Source organism: Balaenoptera physalus (assembly GCF_965194825.1).
Source record: "Balaenoptera physalus genome assembly, chromosome: 3".
In the NCBI taxonomy this organism is placed as follows: Eukaryota; Metazoa; Chordata; class Mammalia; order Artiodactyla; family Balaenopteridae; genus Balaenoptera; species Balaenoptera physalus.
In genome coordinates, this window is record NC_138890.1 from 143872849 (window position 1) to 143892888 (window position 20040).

General features: G+C 39.8%; 1 long non-coding RNA gene across 1 annotated transcript in view; it reads left to right on the plus strand.

Moving 5' to 3' along the window:
* Nucleotides 1-461: 461 nt before the first annotated feature.
* LOC309656904 overlaps nt 462-20040 on the plus strand; it is a 46756-nt gene continuing 27177 nt past the window's right edge. The window contains exon 1 of the long non-coding RNA XR_014261598.1: nt 462-1051. This is a non-coding gene — a long non-coding RNA (uncharacterized lncRNA). The remainder of the gene's footprint in view (nt 1052-20040) is intronic.

The window sequence follows — 20040 nt, forward strand, 5'->3', positions numbered from 1 at the left end:
AGTCACAGTGAGCACAAGTTCCACTGGAAGCAGAAGCTCTAATCCCAAAGGAATGACCTGTTGGAGATGGTGGCTGTCGGCATAATTGAAATCCCAAGTCAGGCCCCACTTGATGAAGAGTCATTTGTGATTGAAATGAGGGGTGGTGCTAGATATTATTCAGGATTCAAAAGTAAGAGTGCTTGACAAGTGCTTCATTATACAGTTACTTTTTTTTGGATAGTGAGGAAATTTTCCTCTTCATGTTTTCTTATCTAATCCCTGTTTCCAAAGACAATTAAGCCCCTTTGGATGCAGACATCTGAGTTTCATTTTAAATATAATATAATGATAATTATATGGGTGTGATTCTATCTTCCTTCACTCTCTGTATCACTTAGAATTGAGTTTCTGTTAGGAGTTACAACTGGCAGTGGCTTAGATAAATAGAAATTTATTTGTGTTTTACACACACACACACACACACACACACACACACACACACAATAAATCTGGGGGACGATAATCCAGGGATGCCATAGGCACTCAGGCTGACTCTATTCCTCTCTCCAAAAATGTAAGATATTGATCTCTTGTTTGCCAACTCATGGTCACAAGATGGCTGCTGCACCTTCAGATTCACATGCATGTTCCAGGCATATGGATAAAGTGTAAAGGGCCCAAGGGGAAGGTCAGCCAAATCTCACTACCTTAAAAGACTTTCCCTAAAACTCCACTCATCAATTTGTTTATATCTCATTGTCTAGATCTCACATGGCCACCTTTAGCACATGCATACTGCTGTCCCTAATAAAATTGGAGTTCTCTTAGTAAGGAAGAAGGAGCCCTGGTATTGAGTAGACCAACAGCAGTGTTTGCACTCTCTCACTTTTCCTTCTCAAACATCAAATATTTGTAGAACTGTATTTAGTTACAAAAACCTTAGAGATAATGCAGACCAATATTTCCTTCTCATTTTACAGATAAGGTCACCAAAGACCAGAAATACTGAGTTTTCTATTTAGAGTCAGGGAAGAGAGAAATGGGAAACTTAATTCTTACATCGCTTATGGTGGGTATTACATTTGTTCTTCATTGTATATGCTAGCATGTAAATTACTTGAATTATTTGAATGTATTGTATATTGTATTTATTACTTGAATTTATTGTATATTGTTGGTATATCCATTTATTTATTTATTGTGTTTATTGTGTAATATTTATTTGTTTTATATTGCATTATTTTTTGTATATTGTATTTATTACTTAAATTGATTGTACTTTGTATAAATATATGTATTTTGAATTTATTGTATATTATATTTATTACTTCAATTTATTTTATAATGCTTTTATATGTTAGAATTTAAATAACTTGAATGAAGAACTGCCAAATTTATTTTTGTGTCTCTCTCAGTAAATACCAAAAAATTCACTGGAGAGACATCTTTAAACATTACTTGAATTTATTGTATCATGAATATCACTACCAAAACGACAGAGGGGAGAAGGAAGAGAATTTATACCTAAAAGGAATCAATTCAAAAAGTAGAATAAACATAGCAATATAAAAATATTAATTAGAAAACATACTTCAATATGCAGGAATGGTCTATTGTGGAACTGAAGTTTCATTTGTACCACATACTGCTCCATGAAAACCCTGATAAATGGAGAGAGAGATGAAGAGGAATGATGCGTGTGACATTAGATTTTTCTGAGAAATCTTTGCTGCTTCAGACTGCTGGTTGGGTGCCATTGTGGTTGATGTGTATGTCTAGCCAGCTTCTTACAGGTCTTCTGTTTTGTTTGCTTTCCAGCTTTCTCAATCTTATTAGTCTCAGCGTTTTCTTTCTTTTCTTTATATCTTTCAGCAGTAAGGAGGGCTAAAATTTTCCCCAACAGCAACAATTGTTCTAACTTTCCTTTCCAAAAACTAGTTTAGTTTGAGATAGTCCCATTAGGCTGATTGTGTTCTTGATCTTCACTTTTCATGTCTCTTTTCCTGGGAATACTTTCCAGTGTGCGTCATGGGAACTCAGGTTTGTATCAGACCCCCTAGGAAGGGCCTCTTTATTTGATTTCCCAATTGCTGTACAACAGTTTTGCACAAGCTCGGGGGTCACACATTCTAAATGTTTCTCAGAACGTCACTGTTTTTAAACACACATATTGGATTTTTAGCATTGATTTTATTCTACCTGCCCTTAAAGCTTCTTAGGTAGACAGGGGCTGTGCTTTTTATTATTTAATTATGCTTCGTTGGAAGGTATCTTTGAGTGAAGTAATGAAATTTCTTTCTTCCCTTAGGGGAAAAGTATGCGTCTTTCTCTTAATCCATAATTAAGTATTCTGACATCATAGACATAAAAGTTTGGTAAACCATTTCCTTGAGAGTTGTCAAGGATTAAGTCACCAAAAGAGAACCTGAGGAAGTTAACAGTTACCACCCTGGGTCAGGCAAGGCTTAAGTAGGTGGGTTCAGGATATGTCTATTATCTCCAGTTTTTGAGTGAGCTAAGAGTTGGGAGCATCCTCTAATGGAAAAAAAGGTACTTAGCGGGCATCCCAAAAGGGAAACTGGGCGTCACAATAAGGGGAGACGTGGTGGTTGGACACCCCTGAGGCAGGATGCCATCAAGGCTACATAGCACCAGCTTGGAGCAGTAGGCAAAACAACCTAAGTATCATAAAAGGTATAATCAGCCAAAACCTGCTCCAGTACATGTACTTCAGGCGATAAGCATGACAAGGTACTCCTGGAGTCCAGTAATCGTGAGTTTCAAGGGAGACAAAGAAGATAGTTGTAGAGTATTCACAGTTCAGAGAGAATCTTTGGGGGTAGAAGTAAGAACAGGATTTGTGTAGGCCAAGTATATCACAGTTAGAAATGATAATCTTGGCGGTATTAAGAAATAGAATTTAAGAGGCATTGAGGCCCCAACTGGAGCTAGAAAAATGCCTTTCTTTAGCTTACAGACCAATTATATTTCACAAATAGATCTCTTCCTGTGTTCCTGTGCTTTATTTCTTCCTGCTCTTTATGCTGTGTGCTTAATTTGTTAGCAAAAGGCTTTTTTGAAATCATATCTCAGAAGAAATCAAGATGCATATGTGTTCAGGATGATGTGTGCTTGCTTGTGTAAGGGCTTGTGTTTATGAATTTGTGTTTGGAGGTGGTGGTGGAAGAGTGTCATTAGGCAAGGAAGAAAAGGAGAATGCAAGAAAAGCATCTGGAAACGTAGGAAAAGAAAGAATCCACACCAACTTACCTGTAGTGACCCGAATATAATTTTCTTTAAAAAATTTCATTCCATTGTGGGACAGCTCTAATGGTGAGAAAGGTTCTCTCAGGTTATCTCTACCTGCTGAGTTAAGTTTTGCCTCCAGGAACAAGAAAGCAAATAAATTCCTTCTTCGGTAAGACAACTTCTCAAATTCAAAGCTAAGATTATATTTGGCACAATTTTGAGGGACCAAAGAATGTGTTCGCAATCCAAAGACTTCTATAGGAAAAACTGTTGATGAAAACAATCATCATTAATCAAATTACATACTGTAAACATTTCCAAACAATTCCTTTTCAATGATATTAGAATTAAGTATCAGCTTAATAGTATGTTCATAAACAGTTGTTAGTCCTGTTGAATTTCTCTTTTCTGCCTTTGAAACTCAAACGATGAAGCAGCTTTAAGTGGAAGTATCTACAATTCTAAGCACTAGAGTCTCTTGGTATTTAACCTCAAAGATTTTGCCTTAATTCTGGTTTCCTCTTCCAGGAAGGATTCTTCCACTCAAGGGTAGAATTGAGATTGAAAGTTAAACTCAATCCAGACAGGGAACAAACCAACAAACCACAATAAAAATGAAAAGAAAATATTTACCTCATTGGGCAGGGTACATGCACACCGCATGCACGCACACACCCCGGCACACACACACACGCACCACTCTGTCGCTCTGACCTCACTCTCCAGCAGTGAGAGGCCTTTCACATAGAGTTTTAGAGGGCTCTACTTTTTGGCCCATTGGCAGAGGTCTCTGAGCTTCTGCATTGCCTTCTTTCTTGTCTGCCAGCTGACTGAGGATGAGGGTTGAATTAGTTTTGAAAATAATTCTGATTCATTATTCATTATTAAAACTCTATTCTTCCTCATCCAGTTACGATATGGGCAACTTAATTCCAAATATTGCAGCCTAGAACAGTGTGATATTATATAGTTTCTGGTTGGCTAGAGCATCTACTCTTGGAGTAGTCAGGTGCCCTAATGGAGAATCCCCAGCCGAAGGGTGGACAGCAGGCATTATGTCAGAGAAGCCACTCTCCAGAGTTGGCTAACACAGGTGCTTCAGCTGTCCCTGCATTGATCAACACCAGATGGTGAATGCCAGATGTATTTTTTTATTTGGTGAAATTTTTGGTTTGTTAGCATAATGGATACTAGACATGGACTTGCATTGATAAAATTGAAGGTCATGAAGACATATAGAGTGGCTAAAATATATATATATATATTTAAATTTATTTATTTATTTAACATCTTTATTGGAGTGTAATTGCTTTACAATGGTGTGTTAGTTTCTGCTTTGTAACAAAGTGAATCAGCCATATGTATACATATATCCCCGTATGTCTACACAAATATATGGAATCTTAAAAAAAAAAAAAAAATGGTCATGAAGAACCTAGGGGCAGGACGGGAATAAAGACGCAGACCTACCATGGAATGGACTTGAGGACATGGGGAGGCGGAAGGGTAAGCTGGGACGAAGTGAGAGAGTGGTGTGGACATATATACACTACCAAATGTAAAACCGATAGCTAGTGGGAAGCAGCCGCATAGCACAGGGAGATCAGCTTGGTGCAAGAGGGCTAAAATATTTTAAAAGACACTTTCCACTTTTGCATAAACACATTCTTAGAGTTAGTGAGTCCTATAGACTATTCTGTAGGATAGTGCTTGAGGCTTAATCTTTAAACAATCCTATGACGAGCCGTTATTGAGGAGGATTTCTGGCTGGTTAATACCAATGTCAGAGTACTAGAGCCCTGCCTTTGGAATGTTCTGTCCACCTCACAGAAACCTGTCATGGAAGTGGATGGTTCGACACCAACAAGGACAGAGAACTAGGACTTGGAGCTAACAGAGAAGTTTGAATCAACTCCTTTGTTCTTGCTTGCTAATGAGGTTAGTCAACATGATGGCAGAATTGGGCACAGGATTTGATTTCCTTCTAACCTGGTAGAGAGGTTGGGGAATAGTAGCTAATACATGTCTACATCCAACATTTTTAGCAACTAACATTATCTACCAGAAAGAATCTAAGAACTGGGCACGGTCAAAATGGCTTGGGTCAATTTGCCATACACTCCAAAGAATTTTATTTTTCGACTCCCTAATTCACTGTAACGCCTTATTTTAAATGTCTTCAGCAGACTGAGAGAGCACAGACAACTTCTCATAGTCACTTTGGAATTCTCGGGAAACTCAGGTTGCCATGGACAACCGAAGGAAGAAGGGTTGAGGGGTGAAAGAGAAAGCATGTTTGGGCAGCCGTACTGTCCTCTGCCTGGCCGATGTGATGATCTTTCCGGAAGGGAATGTGGGGACAGGCGACCAGAGTTCTTACTCACTCCCAGCAGGGGCCTACTCCATGTGGTGAACGTCTCAAATGAGGGATTTTTCTGTTCCTTTGGATTAGCTGCGTGGGTCAAGGGCAAGAGTGAAGCCTGTATCATTTCCCTGCCCCTTTGCCTTGGCGAGGCAATGTGTGTGGTCCTGCGGGTAGAGCGTTTAGTGAGAACCGGGGTAGTGGAATGAGTTCTCCCAGCTGGATGGAGAGGCACTCCAGAAGGAGGACGCTCTCGGCCTGATGAGTGACTGTGAGTAGCTGTGTTTGTTGTTATACTGCTTTGTGGCTGACTCCTCTTTCAGAGCAACTTTGGGATAGCCGTATCACTGATATAAATTGAGTAAACACAATTTTTTCCCCCTTTGAGTCTGCTTTATCTTCAGTTGTTGGTGATATCATCTGACAAGTCACTTCCCAAATGCCTTTTGGGCTTTTGTCTCAGAAAGGAAGATGAGTAACTCAGGGTAATGGGACGAGAACTTTTGCTTTAGGAGAATCCAAGTAAATGGCAGTGGTGAACCGTCTTTGAAGCTGGTGTGTGGCCTGCATTTGCTTCGCGTCCTCCATCTCTTGGCATTTTCTTGGCAGCCACAACTGGAGCCAGTGGTGAGCAGCATGAAGAGAGTCAAGGTCATGGACACCAGGAGGCAGATACCTCACCCTGGTGCTGGCCACCCCTTAGTCCGCACCAGGGGGCACACAAAGAGAGAGGCACTAAGTTTTCTGGAAAAAGCTCGTGATGTCTGGGAAACTGGAAACTAAAGACATCAAAACCTTAAAAAATTTTATCTTTACAACTATCCACAATTTATAATCTAGGTCAGTTTTTGTGGGTGATACAAGTTTCTTTGAAGATAAAAGCAGGGTTTGGTGACTGCAGTTATCAGTGGCTGTTATAACATGTTTGGGGTTTGGGTGTGTAAGTTCTTGAAACGACCACGTTCCCTTTACCGCCAGTCTGGTCATGAAGGGTTCTGTTGATCACATCTGTGGCTATTTCTGGAGTTGGACCGGATTTAAAAACAGATATGGGTGGCTTGGTAATAATTATTTCTTTAATGGCAGTGAGATTTTCATTTTATCTGTCGTAGAATGACTGACAATCCTTGTTTTTCAGTTGTAAAGTAATGTATGTGATTGTGGTATATTTTCTTGTGTCTCCTTCTGCTTAATCCTGCACCCCTGGGTAGGTGTTTTCCATAAGTTTCTACCATGTTTGCAAATTTTGTGTATGTGTGTGTGCGGTGGGGTGGCGGGTAAGCTATGCAAATGCAGTCTAGCTCTTCAGTGTTTCAGCAGAGTAGTTCTTTTGCTGTGGAAAAATGGCAACAATTTGAAGTTATCATCTGGCAGGTTCTAAAGGGAGACTGTGAGTGCTGCCACTAACAGAAAGAGGAAGGAGCCGAATAAGCAAGATTGAGAGGGAAAAGTTTGATTTTTACCTTCCAGCTTTTGGGTATTGAGTTAAAATGTGGCTGATCTTTGCTGCTGTGGAGATGGGCAAGGGCATTAGAAGGCAAGTGAATGTTGTCAACACATTTATTAGGTGCTGAGGTTACTGTAGTAAACAGGATGAAGGCTAGACCTCATGGAGTGTGCTGGGGGGAGAGAAAGCAAACAAGTAAACATATGAACATAAAATATAATTTCAGGTAAGGTGAGAGAGACGAGGAAAAGTAAGTAGAAACCTGAATGAAGTGCAGGAGGCAACCAGATGGAAACCTGGGAGAGGGAGAGGGTGTGGAGGGAAGGAAACTAGGGAGAGAGGGACAGGGGCGAGATCCTGGAGGACTTTGATCTTGGCTGGCTGGGAAACCTTATAAGGATTTGCACATGGAAGTGATATCATCTGATTTATGGCTTCAAAGGCTGACTCAGGTGCATCATCGCTTGTATATTTTTACTGGCTCTGTATCAGTTCTGGCAGAAAATCATTTTATCCTCAAAACAATGATTGAGTGGTCTCAATCTCTCTCAATTTAGCTTTTCCTAAAGCTGTAATAACCCCAGGATTCCAGAATTGCAAGTTTGTAATATTTCCTTTGTTTTTTTTTGTAATATTTACTTTTGACTGGGGCTTGGAGAAGGAGCAATCAGGGCAGTTGTGAAGTAGTATATTAACTCAACAGTTCATAACTGACAGCAAAAAAGGATATAATTAAAATGCCAAGACGATGATTATTCTTAATTGATTTTCTTGCAACGTACCTGCTTTCTGTGGTGAGACTTTTTGGTAATATCAGGAATTTGTGGGTTTTTCAACTGTCTATCAGATCTCCGAGGTGGTATAGTGCAGTGGGTTGGAGGAGGGGCTTAAAGGATGGCTGACTGAAACTCATCTCTGCCATTACCAACTATCTCCTTAACTACAGGGGATTTCTGAATAACTTCAAGTGAGGCGTAATATGAGTATCCCCCTTATGGGGTTGTGTGAGGATTAAATGAGATAATGCATAGGAATTATTCCTTACATAATAGTTCTCAGTGAATGTTATTATTGTTTTTGCTAAAGAAATTCCAACCATAGAAGATTTTTTAATTTCATAGAATAAATGAGGTAGTTAGCTTATTTTACGTACCTTGGCAGCCTGAATGGACAGAATTAAGACTCTAGAATGTGGAGTTTTGGGAAGTAGCACCCACTATTGGGGTGACATTATATATCATATATAATTATATATGAAAATAAATATATACTTTATATATAACATATATATTGTATAAATATATATATATATATATATATATATATATATATATACATGCCATACATTATATAGGGTGTCCTAGACAAGAGGCAGACTCAAGGGAGCTGACATTGTTAAGAATCCCAAGTCTGGGGCAGGTTTTATGGTTTAAGTGTGGCAGGAAGTGATTTGTGGTGATGGATGAAGTTAGAGGTGTGAGGCAAAGGAAAGGAGATGAATCACAGAAAAGCTGCAAATGAAAAGAACAAGTTGGGGGTGGGTTGGGGGAAAAGCTATGGCTGCCAGTGGGTATGTTCCTCTTTTGGACTTTGATTTTTAGGTGCTATCACCTCAATCTTTTTTTACTGTCGTTTTCAATTGAGTTCACTAAAGGACATTTTAAAATGTGAAAATTTAAATCTGAGATTTAAAAATCTAACTCTCAGGGAAAATAGAATTGTCCTACAATATTTTGTTTTGTGCTAAATTTGCCAAATGTACTTATTCTGCAAAATATGAAAGTATTTGTTTTATAATCATATATTGTACTTAAATGTACTGCTGGCCTTCAAAAATGCCTGTGACTTATATAGCTGCCTAAAAATAGATTTTAGCTTATATTCATCCTTGGTCCTAACCAATAGCATAAAATCTTTTTTCTTAGGGGCTGCAATTTTTCTTCTTCATCCAAGGCATATAGCATTTCAAATAATTCAGTTTATAAGTAGAAACAGCAATCCTGGAAACATCCCTCATGGAAAGGGATGAAACCTTTTTCATGGGTTTCTGCTAGATATTCCCAGTGGTGTGCTGCTTCTCTGAAGTCAGGTTTAGATCAAAAAACCAAATATCTTCACTATTCGTAAATCTGATAATCCTTTTATTTACTTACTTGTGGCTGCGTTGGGTCTTCGTTGCTGCGCGTGGACTTTCTCTAGTTGCGGCGAGCGGGGGCTACTCTTCCTCGCGAGCGGGGGCTACTCTTCCTCGCGGTGAGTGTGCTTCTCATTGCAGTGGCTTCTCATTGCAGAGCACGGGCTCTAGGCGTGAGGCCTTCAGTCGTTGTGGCGCGTGGGTTCAGTAGTTGTGGCTCGCGGGCTTAGTTGCTCCACGGCATGTGGGATCTTCCCGGACCAGAGCTCGAACCTGTGTCCCCTGCATTGGCAGGCGGATTCTCAACCACTGCGCCACCAGGGGAGCCCCTCATAATCCTTTTAGCATAGATCAGGGAAGAGCTCCATTTTGTGAATGGATTCAGTATTCCATTCTTTCTTATATTTCCCTTTCCCTTCACTCTTTTTTTTTTTTTTTCTTTTTCTTTCTTTTTTCCTCTTTTTGATGACTGACTGCAGGAGAGGTTGGTTCCTTTCGAAGCCCAGAGGAACTGTGATCCTGGGCCATGTGGTGAGGCTTCCGGTGATGAACACCACTTGCGGCCTAAATGGGAAGGAGCAGAATGGTTCATATGATGGCTCCGGGTGTCCTCATCACCAGGGACCCTCGCCATCATTGTCCTCAGCAGCCACACTGTGGGACGGTACCAGTGTGTGGCCTGGATGCCTGCAGGGGCCGTGGCCAGCCAGCGTGCCAGCCCCTGTGACACTAGCCAGGGGCTGAGCCTTGGAGAATGTGTGTGCGAAAACATTTATCTCGAATTTTCTGAGTCCTCACATACCTTTCTCAGACCTTCAACAGCTAATGTCAGCTCTCAGCATTGCGTGTAAACCCAAGCCCAGTGCAGCTTCCGGGATGATGCAGATACTTCCATAGTGAGTTTAATTTTCATAGTGAGATATTTGTATGGTGAGTTCGATAAAATCCTGAATCTGCCAGGTGATTGTCTCTTGCCACCCCATCCTATTCCCCACTTCCCCCGATCCTCACAGTTTCTTATCTCTTTCCCTTTAGGAATGTACGTTTTGTGATTAAGAAAGGAAAAAATAATGAGCAGGTCCTTACTTTACAGAGCGAGCCAGGCTGTGGCATGAGACGTGAGCTCAAGTCCCTCTGTGATACATGTTCTAAATAACATGTGCTCATTATACTCCCACGTTGCTGCTTATTTTTGAGGAGAGTGACCCTAACTGACACAGACTTTCAATGACAAGCAATATTTTATACAGAAACTGAACTGAATAACGGAAGATAGGGTTATGGGAGGACAGGGAAACAAACTGGTCCAACATGGACTCCGAATCACGTTTATGCTTTGATTGCTTCTTCCACTTTGTGGAGAAGAATTCCATTCTGGATCAAGTGGATGAAGGAGATGGAGCATAGGAAAAAATATTAGCAGGTAAAGCAGGGAATTTGGGAGACTTTGCTGCTGAATAACTGTAAGATTAAGAGTTAATCATTGTATGGTTTATAATAGGAAGATAATTATTCTATATCATTTTTGAGATTTAAAAAAAAGATCTCCTGAGCCTAATTGTGACAATAAATTCATCCACTGGTCAGTGTTTATCCATTACTCATTCTGTGCTCAGTACTACAATGACTGTCAGCAATGTGGCCATATTGGCCATGATCCCTAACCTAATTATAAGGACAGAGACTAAAAATGTTTATAAAGTTAGAAAAATCAAAATAATTTTAATTATTCCCATGAGACTCTTGCTGTAGGACTGGAAAGTAAATCAGTCATAGACGAACATGTATCAAGACTCAAATCCTATGACTTAGTGGGTCTTTGAGAAGGACAGATTTTGAGATCTTAGGCTCTCACTGAATATTTCTTTTGTAGATGAAGAAAGTAGATAAAGAGAAAGAGTTTGGAGTTTCCTTTTGAACTTTCTTTTATCAGCAGTGATATTAGGATGACATAGTTATTGTTAAGGAATATGTAGTGTAGTTCAGATTTAAGTGATAGGACAGGCAAAATATAATTTGTGTGATGAATATTTTAGAAGCATTTAATTGTGTCTGAAACACCTCTCTAGGGGGCTGGAATGTCAGATAAAATGCTCACAGTCACCACCTCCGCATTTCCTTTGGTACAAAGATCTGTGGGTGGAGAAGGAAAGGAGGTTGCTCACCTGGCAACCTTGGGTGAGGCCACAAACGGCAGATCTTTGAGATTGCGTTGTTGGCACTGCCCTCACAAGTCTGTAACTTAATTTCAATGAAGCAAAATAAATATGAGCAACCCTCCAGGCAAATGAACATATCTCCAGAGGCAGTATAAGGTAGGGAAGACAAAGTGGGATTTGGAATTCTGGCAACCCTAAGTTGGAATCTGCGCTCATGACTTATGAGCTGCAGTGAGGCTGAGCAGGCTGTTGATATGCCTGCTTCTCTCACTATAAGTCCCTGGAAGGCAGAGATTTTGTCGTTTAAAAAACGTTTTTATGATTACAAATATAATCAGTATTCATGGTAGAAAATGGAAGAACAAAGTAGGAAATAAAAATCATCCTTTAGCCAAATATTATAGCCCTTAACATTTTGTGACACATCTTTCCAGATTTTTCCCTTTGTGTGTGTATATAGTTAATCAAAATTGTTGTTATTTCATGACCATGTCTTTTATCCCTAGTGCCTGGTTTAATTAATGCATGTTAAGTGAATAAATGGCCTTGAACTTCTTGATCTTCAGAACCTTCCTAGAGAAAATGAAAACAGTGACAGCAACTATAGCATCCAGAGTTCTGAGAGTTGAATGAGATGCTAGCGATGTAGTACTCATTCATTGCCATCGAAGCTGTTATTGTTACTTTATTTCTCATTGAAAAGAGAGAGAGATACTAAATATTCTGGTTCAGAGGATTTGAAATTATTCATGATGGTATTTACTTACAGTTTGGAGACAGGTAGTAAGTCTAATACAAGGTGGTTACAACTCCCAGAGCACGGGAATGGACTGTAAATCCTAACGTAGGAATGGTGTTGTTTTGGCAAAAGCTGTCACTGAAGTCAGGAATAGAGAAAAATATAGTTGGTTACAGTGTTCTGCTCTGAGAGTGGTGACTTTATTCTCAAGCTGTTTCTCTAATAAGATACAATTTGCTCTCTGATACCAGCAGGTCTGTGACTCAAACTCCATCATGTTAAGGATCTCAAGCGTCCTTTCTTCCTTGTAGATCCCTATCTATAGAGCTGTTGTGGACCTGGATTGGGGGGTTGGAGATAGGGCATAGAAAATGTCTTTAGTGGAGCCATGGTCAAGGATTCCTTGGGTCCTAGAGCCTCCCTCTCTAGTTGGTGTTCCTAGGATTGCAGCTGTAGCTGGGCAGCTGATTGGTAGCATGCTGTCAAAAATCACCCAACCCAGTAACTTTGTTTTACACATATGGTAGTAAGACCAAAAGAGATTATATGAACTTCTTAATTAGTTTCACATAGCTAATTGGTGGCATTACTAGGCTTAGGACCAAAGGTTCCTATGAAGCAGCAAAATGTGGAAGAAAGAACACAGTTTGGAGTCAGGCTGCTTTTGTTTGAAACCTGGTTCTGCCATAGGTCCTTGGAGGATGTTGAATCTCTCTGAACTTCATTTTCATCTGTAAAACCAGAATAAAATACCTGATTTTTATTAGTTTCCTCATGCTGCTATAATTAATTACCACAAACTTGGTGCCTTAAAACAACAAAAATTATTGTCTCACAGTTCTAGAGGCCAGAAGTCCAAAATTAAGGTGTCAGCAGAGCCCTGCTCCCTCTGAAGTCTCTAGGAAGGATGCTTCCTTATCTCTTCCAAGTTTCTTGGGGTGATTGTCGGCAATCCTTGGGGTTCCTTGGCATATAGCTGTATCCCTCCAGTTTCTGCCTCTGTCGTCACATGGTCTTTTCCCCAGGGTGTTATGGTGTCTGTGTCTTCACATGATTTTTCTGCAAGGACATTAGTCATTGGATTTAGGGTCCACTTTGATCCAGTATGACCTCATCTTAACTAATTACATCTGCGAAGACTGTTTCCAAACAAGGTCAAGTTCTGGGTGGACGTGAAGTTTTGGAGGGATACTATTTAACCCAGTACACCAGGGTACAGGACTATTGCAAGGAATAAATAATACATTATCTGTAAATAATAGAGCATGGTTGTTGGCACATAGTAGGTGCTCAAAAAATATTCTCTTCCTTCCTTTCTTTCCTTTCCTTTCCAACCCCCAGCCCCATGGTATCCTCTCTTGGCCACTTGGAACTCCTCCAGATCCTGAACTCATTTTGTTTTTACTCAGTCAGCATCTTCCTCTTTTTGCAGTTATTCTCATATGTTCCCAGCCTTCTTCACTGTCTGGTTGTAATTGTGCGTTTTTCCGTCCATTCAGATTCTGTTTGTTTGCAGCTTTCCCAGTTCTCATTTTCAAAAAGCTTTACTATTCAAATACTTGGAGAAAAAACCAACAAAGTACTACAGAATACAGTATCAGCGAAGAGACTGTTTTTTCCTTATTTAATTAGCAAAAACAAAGAAATATATTCAATTTTGACAAGGATACTGTGAAAAAGTGAATAATAGTATCTTTGTTGGAGCTCAGTAAACTGGCATAATCTTTTCCAAAAGTCAATAAAAATATTATACCTTTGCTTTATACATCTCAGAACTGGGAATCTGTTCTAAAGTAATAATTTGAACTACAGAAAACACCACAAATACTCATTAAAACATGATTTATAATAGGAAAACATTGGAAACAACATAAAAGCCTAAGAGTAGAGGTATTAAAAGTTTAGGTAAACCATGGTTTGCCCTTTTGAAGAAACATGATAAAATTATCAAAATAAATGTAGATATAATAATAGATATCTATGATATATTAAGTGAAAGGATTAATAATTGCATTCATATGCAGTTGTAATAAGCATAATGGTGTAATGTCAAAATGATCTAAATTTTTTTCGATTGTAACTTTCCTATAGTTAAAAAATTTTTTTTGTAATTTAAATGAGGAAGCCACTAATATAACGAGGTAATCGATAGAATTGGGTGAGAGGTGCTGTACATATCTTAGCTCATCTGTTGGGGGCTGGATAGGGCCTGTGATGCTTGTGGCATTAGGTGGAGGCAAGTTGGGGGCAGGTGTCATTTCTCAAACAGACTAGGACAAACCAGTATCATGGGAAGAGTAATCAGTCAGGTGATTACTACTTATTATACATTGCCAGTGAAATGGACTCATGAATTATGGGGCCAGTGACTAACACCTGACCATAGATAGATACTCTTCTCCATGAAGAAGAATCCATTTGGATGGGTATTGATTCTTGGATGGATGGTAACACTACCTGCATCAAGAGAAATCTAAAAAGTTAAAACAAAGGTAACAAAACAGAGAGGACCTTCAAGATGGTGGAGGACTAAGACGTGGAGATCACCTTGCTCCACACAAATACATCAAAAATACATGTACAAGTGGAACAACTCCTGCAGAACACCTACTGAATGCTGGCAGAAGACCTCAGACCTCCCAAAAGGCAAGAAACTCCCCACGTACCTGGGTAGGGCAAAAGAAAAAAGAGAAAACAGAGACAAAGAATAAGGCCGGGACCTGAACCTCTGGAAGGGAGCTGTGAAGGTGGAAAACTTTCCACACACTAGGAAGCCCCTTCACTGGCGGAGACGCGGGTGGGTGGGGTGGGTGGCATAGGGGAAGCATCAGAGCCACGGAGGAGGGCGCAGCAACAGGGGTGCAGAGGGCAAAGCGGAGAGATTCCCGCACAGAGGATCAGTGCCGACCAGCACTCACCAGCCTGAGAGACTTGTCGGCTCACCCGCCGGGATGGGTGGCAGCTGGGAGCTGAGGCTCGGGCTTTGGAGGTCAGATCCCAGGGAGAGGACTGGGGTTGGCTGCGTGAACACAGCCTGAAGGGGGCTAGTGCACCACAGCTAGCCGGGAGGGAGTCCAGGAAAAAGTCTGGACCTGACTAAGATGCAAGAGACCATTGTTTTGGGGTGCACGAGGAGAGGGGATTCAGAGCACCACCTAAATGAGCTCCAGAGATGGGCGTGAGCCACGGCTATCAGCACAGACACCAGAGACAGGCATGAGACGCTAAGGCTGCTGCTGCAGCCGCCAAGAAGCCTGTGTGCAAGCACAGGTCACTATCCACACCTCCCCTCCTGGGAGCCCTCACTGCCAGGGTCCCGTGATCCAGGGACAACTTCCCGGGAGAAGACACAGCACGCCTCAGGCTGTTGCAACGTCATGTTGGCCTTGCCACCGCAGGCTCGCCCCGCATTCTGTACCCCTCCCTCCCTGTGGACTGAGTGAGCCAGAGCCCCCTAATCAGCTGCTACTTTAACCCCGTCCTGTCTGAGCGGGAACAGACACACGCAGGTGACCTACATGCAGAGGCAGAGCCAAATCCAAAGCTGAACCCCAGGAGCTGTGTGAACAAAGAAGAGAAAGGGAAATCTCTCAAGGTAGCCTCAGGAGCAGTGGATTAAATCTCTACAATCAGCTTGATGTACTCTGCATCTGTGGAATACCTGAATAGACAACGAATTATCCCAAAATTGAGGCGGTGGACTTTGGGAGCAACTGTAGACTTGGGGTTTGCTGTATGCGACTGACTAGTTTCTGATTTATATGTTTATCTTAGTTTAGTATTTAGAGCTTATTATCATTGGTAGATTTGTTTATTGATTTGGTTGCTCTCTTCCTTTTTTAATATATATAAGTACACATATATTTTTTCTTTTTCTCTTTCTGTCAGTGTGTATGTGTATGCTTCTTTGTGTGATTTTTGTCTGTATAGGTTTGCTTTTACCATTTCTCCAAGTGTTCTGTCTGTCCATTTGTTTTTAGTATAGTTTTTAACGCTTGTTATCGTTGGTGGATTTGTTTATTGGTTTGGTAGCTCTCTCTCTTTTTTTTAAATTACTTTTTAATATTTTTATTTTTATAATATATATATTTTTTATTTTAATAACTTTATTTTCTTTCTTTCTTTCTTTCTTTCTTTTTTTTTCTTTTCTCCCTTTTCTTCTGAGCTGTGTGGCTGACAGGGTCTTGGTGATCTGGCCAGGTGTCAGGCCTGAGACTCAGAGGTGGGAGAGCCAAATTCAGGACATTGGTCCACCAGAGACCTCCCAGCCCCTCATAATATCAATCGGTGAGAGCTCTCCCAGAGGTCTCCATCTCAACGTTAAGACGCCGCTCCACTCAATGAGCCGCAAGCTCCAGTTCTGGACACCCTATGCCAAACAACTAGCAAGACAGGAACACAACCCCACCCATTAGCAGAGAGGCTGCCTAAAATCATAATAAGTTCACAGACACCCCAAAACACACCACCGGATGCGGTCCTGCCCACCAGAAAGACAAGATACAGCCTCATCCATCAAAACACAGGCAACCAGTCCCCTCTGCCAGGAAGCCTACACAACCCATTGACTAACCTTAGCCACTGGGGGCAGGCACCAAAAACAACGGGAACTACGAACCTGCAGCCTGTGAAAAGGAGACCCCAAACACAGTAAGTTAAACAAAGTGAGAAGATAGAGAAATACACAGCAGATGAAGGAGCAAGGTAAAAACCCGCCAGACCAAACAAATGAAGAGGAAATAGGCAGTCTACCTGAAAAAGAATTCAGAGTAATGATAGTAAAGATGATTCAGAATCTTGGAAATAGAATGGAGAAAATACAAGAAACGTTTAACAAGGACATAGAAGAACTAAAGTGCAAACAAACAATGATGAACAACACAATAAATGAAATTTAAAATTCTCTAGAAGGAAATAATAGCAGAATAACTGAAGCAGAAGAATGGATAAGTGACCTGGAAGATAAAATAGTGGAAATAACTACCATAAAGCAGAATAAAGAAAAAAGAATGAAAAGACTTAAGGCAGCGTCAGAGACCTCTGGGACACCATTAAACGCACCAACATTCGAATTATAGGGGTCCCAGAAGAAGAAGAGAAAAAGAAAGGGACTGAGAAAATATTTGAAGAGATTATAGTTGAAAACTTCCCTAATATGGGAAAGGAAATAGTCAATCAAGTCCACGAAGCACAGATACAGGATAAATCCAAGGAGAAACACGCCAAGACACATATTAATCAAACTATCAAAAATTAAATACAAAGAAAAAATATTAAAAGCAGCAAGGGAAAAGCAACAGATAACATACAAAGGAATCCCCATAAGGTTAACAGCTGATCTTTCAGCAGAAACTCTGCAAGCCAGAAGGGTGTAGCAGGACATATTTAAAGTGATGAAAGGGAAAAACCTACAGCCAAGATTACTCTACCCAGCAAGGATCTCATTCAGATTTGATGGAGAAATTAAAACCTTTACAGACAAGCAAAAGCTGAGAGAATTGAGCACCACTAAACCAGCTTTACAACAAATGCTAAAGGAACTTCTGTAGGCAGGAAACACAAGAGTAGAAAAGACTACAATAACAAACCAAAAACAATTAAGAAAATGGTAATAGGAACATACATATCTATAAATACCATAAATGTAAATGGATTAAATGCTCCAACCAAAATACATAGACTGGCTGAATGGATACAAAAACAAGACCGTATATATGCTGCCTACAAGAGACCCACTTCAGACCTAGGGACACATACAGACTGAAAGTGAGGGGATGGAAAAGATATTGCATGCAAATGGAAATCAAAAGAAAGCTGGAGTAGCCATCCTCATATTAGGTAAAATGGACTTTAAAATAAAGAATGTTAAAACAGACAAGGAAGGACACTACATAATGATCAAGGGATCAATCAAAGAAGAAGGTATAACAATTGTGAATATTTATGCACCTAACTTAGGAGCACCTCAATACATAAGGCAAATGCTAACAGCCATAAAAGGGGAAATCGACAGCAACACAATAATAGTAGGGGACTTTAACACCCCACTTTCACCAGTGGACAGATCATCCAAAATGAAAATATATAAGGAAACACAAGCTTTAAATGATGCATTAAACAAGATGGACTTAACTGATATTTATAGGACATTCCATCCAAAAACAAAAGAATACACTTTCTTCTCAAGTGCTCATGGAACATTCTCCAGGATAGATCATATCTTGGGTCACAAATCAAGCCTTGGTAAATTTAAGAAAATTGAAATCATATCAAGTATCTTTTTGGACCACAATGCTATAAGACTAGATATCAGTTACAGGAAAAAAATGTAAAAAATACAAACACATTGAGGCTAAACAATATGCTACTAAATAAGGAAGAGATCACTGAAGAAATCAAAGAGGAAATCAAAAAGTACCTAGAAACAAATGACAATGAAAACATGATGACCCAAAACCTATGGGATGCAGCAAAAGCAGTTCTAAGAGGGAAGTTTATAGCAATACAATCCTACCTCAAGAAACAAGAAACATCTCAAATAAAAAACCCAAACCTTACAACTAAAGCAATTAGAGAAAGAAGAACAAAAAAACCCCCAAAGTTAGCAGAAGGAAAGAAATCATAAAAATCAGATCAGAAATAAATGAGAAAGAAATGAAGGAAATGATAGCAAAGATCAATAAAACTAAAAGGTGGTTCTTTGAGAAGATAAACAAAACTGATAAACCACTAGCTAGATTCATCAAGAAAAAAGGGAGAAGACTCAAATCAACAGAATGAGAAATGACAAAGGGGAAGTAACAGTTGACCCAGCAGAAATACAAAGAATCATGAGGGATTACTACAAGCAACTATATGCCAATAAAATGGACAACTTGGAAGAAACGGACAAATTCTTAGAAAAGCACAACCTTCTGAGATTGACCCAGGAAAAATAGAAAATATAAACAGACCAGTCACAAGCACTGAAATTGAAACTGTGATTAAAAATCTTCCAACAAACAAAAGCCCAGGACCAGATGGCTTCACAGGCGAATTCTATCAAACATTTAGAGAAGCGCTAACACGTATCCTTCTCAAACTCTTCCAAAATATAGCAAGGGGAGGAACACTCCCAAACTCATTCTACAAGGCCACAATCACCCTGATACAAAAACCACACAAAGATGTCACAAAAAAAGAAAACTACAGGCCAATATCAGTGATGAACATAGGTGCAAAAATCCTCAACAAAATAATAGTGAACAGAATCCAACAGCACATTAAAAGCATCATATAACATGGTCAAGTGGGGTTTATGTCAGGAATGCAAGGATTCTTCAATATACGCAAATCAATCAATGTGATACACCATATTAACAAACTGAAGAATAAAAACCTTATGATCATCTCAATAGATGCAGAAAAAGCTTTTGACAAAATTCATCACCCATTTATGATAAAAACCCTCCAGAAAGTAGGCATAGAGGGAACTTACCTCAACATAATGAAGGCCGTATATGACAAACCCACAGGCAGCATCGTTCTCAATGGTGAAAAACTGAAACCATTTCCACTAAGATCAGGAACAAAACAAGGCTGTCCACTCTCAACACTATTATTCAACATAGTTTTGGAAGTTTCAGCCATGGCAATCAGAGAAGAAAAAGAAATAAAAGGAATCCAAATCAGAAAAGAAGAAGTAAAGCTGTCACTGTTTGCAGATGACATGATACTATACATAGAGAATCCTGAAGATGCTATCAGCAAACTACTAGAGCTAATCAATGAATTTGGTAAAGTAGCAGGATACAAAATTAATGCACAGAAATCTCTTGCATTCCTATACACTAATGATGAAAAATCTGAAACAATTTAAGGAAACACTCCCATTTACCATTTCAACAAAAAGAATAAAATACCTAGGAATAAACCTACCTAAGGAGACAAAAGACCTGTATGCAGAAAACTATAAGACACTGATGAAAG